The sequence below is a fragment of the Austrofundulus limnaeus genome, unplaced genomic scaffold, assembly GCF_001266775.1.
Source record: "Austrofundulus limnaeus strain Quisiro unplaced genomic scaffold, Austrofundulus_limnaeus-1.0 Scaffold2131, whole genome shotgun sequence".
In the NCBI taxonomy this organism is placed as follows: Eukaryota; Metazoa; Chordata; class Actinopteri; order Cyprinodontiformes; family Rivulidae; genus Austrofundulus; species Austrofundulus limnaeus.
In genome coordinates, this window is record NW_013954533.1 from 23,617 (window position 1) to 25,816 (window position 2,200).

General features: G+C 39.9%; 1 protein-coding gene across 1 annotated transcript in view; it reads right to left on the reverse strand.

Annotated features, from left to right (window-relative positions):
- The window catches only part of gja13.1 (gap junction protein alpha 13.1), a 2,312-nt gene extending 1,806 nt beyond the window's left edge, over nt 1–506 (reverse strand). Inside the window, exon 1 of the mRNA XM_014034472.1 lies at nt 324–506. The gene's annotated coding sequence lies outside the window, so the exon portion shown is untranslated. The remainder of the gene's footprint in view (nt 1–323) is intronic.
- Between the last annotated feature and the right edge of the window lie 1,694 nt (nt 507–2,200).

Below are 2,200 nucleotides of genomic sequence, written 5' to 3' on the forward strand. Positions count from 1 at the left end.
TCAGGATGATCCAGGTATCAAAATGTAGCTTTTAAAGACAAGAATCTGAAAATGTAATTAGGTCATTTTGATTAAATTTGACTTGATCCTCATTTCGATATGATGGCTCACAAATAATTACAATAAACATACAAAATTGGTTTTAGCAGCACAATTAGATTAGCAACTTTTATCCAGGAACTTACTTTGTTTTTGTTTTAAATAAACACACATAAATTACAAATCTATTTCTAGAAGCCAGTAGTAAAAAAAAACAGTCCCAGTGTTTCATTAATAAACGGATCAGAAAGCTGCAGCACAGAGGAGAGTGGGTGCCATCTTACCTGCTGACCTGGTCAGAAAGGACTGTCCCTGCTCTGACAGATCACTAACTCCAGTTGGACCTTGGAGTTTTGGCGCTGAGTGAGGCCAGCAGGACTCGTGAAGGATCGAGTTGTGCAACACATCTGGCTTCAATGTCACGTCGTCACCGCCAGCAAAGYAGAGACAGAACAGGCCGGAGAGAGGACGAGTGTAATGATTGACAGCTCAGATCTCTGCAGCCAGGCTCAGTCTGAACATAAACAGGTGTAAAAACTAAAACAAGGAGAATTATCTGCAGTTATTGGATCTTACTGGAACACTGATGCATTTTGTTTTTATAAATTAAAACCAATACATATTTATTTTAATTTACTCCACAGTCACCTTCTCCCATCACAACTTTTTTGGTAAAAGTMTTTTGGTTTCTGAAACTAAATTTAACAGTTTTTATTGTAAAGAGGACATTTATTCATCACTTTCACTGTTTATAGTGGATAATTCTGTTTGTTTAAACCTCAAATGTACATTTTTGTAAAAAATCTAAAGAGCTTAAAGGGGGGGGGGTATTATGCAAAATCAGATTTTTGAGCTTTATATCTTGTAAAGTCATTCCCTCGTCAAACACACACAGTGATGCTTTGACTCATTCATGCAGATTTGAGAAATCCTTGAATCTCCTGTGACCATGTGGAGCTGCCTAAACGCCTAACGATACAAAGCTCCGCCCATTTACACAAAGCTCCGCCCGTTTACACAAAGCCCTGCCCATTTACACAAAACTTCCCCCTTTAGCTCAGTCTGCAGAAGAGCTCCCATCCCACAAAGCACCCCTCCCGCGAAGCCTTGCTGTGAAAACGTGCTGAAGTGGGAGTGTCTGAAACAGTAGGAGRTTCTTAAATCGACAATTTAAAGGCTTTTAGTTAGACTAAGATTTAAAATTACATTTATTTTTCATAAATACAGCATTTTCAAAACTAAAGATAACAGTTATTTGACTGTGAGATAGAGTTCAACGGTGTGCCTGTAAAATACACAACACCCCCCTTAAAGCTCAAAATACACAACACCCCTTTAAAGCTCAAAATACACAACACCCCCTTAAAAGCTCAAAATACACAACACCCCCTTAAAACCTCAAAATACGTAATACACCCCCTTTAAAGCTCAAAATACGTAATACACCCCCTTAAAAGCTCAAAATACGTAATACACCCCCTTTAAAGCTCAAAATACACAGCACGCCCCCTTTAAAGCTCAAAATACACAACACTCCCCCTTAAAAGCTCAAAATACGTAATACACCCCCTTTAAAGCTCAAAATACGTAATACACCCCCTTAAAAGCTCAAAATACGTAATACACCCCCTTTAAAGCTCAAAATACACAGCACACCCCCTTTAAAGCTCAAAATACACAACACTCCCCCTTTAAAGCTCAAAATACACAACACCCTCCTTAAAAGCTCAAAATAGGTAATACACCCCCTTTAAAGCTCAAAATACACAGCACACCCCCTTTAAAGCTCAAAATACACAACACTCCCCCTTTAAAGCTCAAAATACGTAGTACACCCCCTTTAAAGCTCAAAATACGCAGCACGCCCCCTTTAAAGCTCAAAATATGCAGCACGCCCCTTTAAAGCTCAAAATACGCAGCACGCCCCCTTTAAAGCTCAAAATATGCAGCACGCCCCTTTAAAGCTCAAAATACGCAGCACGCCCCCTTTAAAGCTCAAAGTACGCAGCACGCCCCCTTTAAAGCTCAACATACGCAGCATGCCCCCTTTAAAGCTCAAAATACACAGCACGCCCCCTTTAAAGCTCAAAATACACAGCACGCCCCCTTTAAAGCTCAAAATACACAGCACGCCCCCTTTAAAGCTCAAAATACACAACAC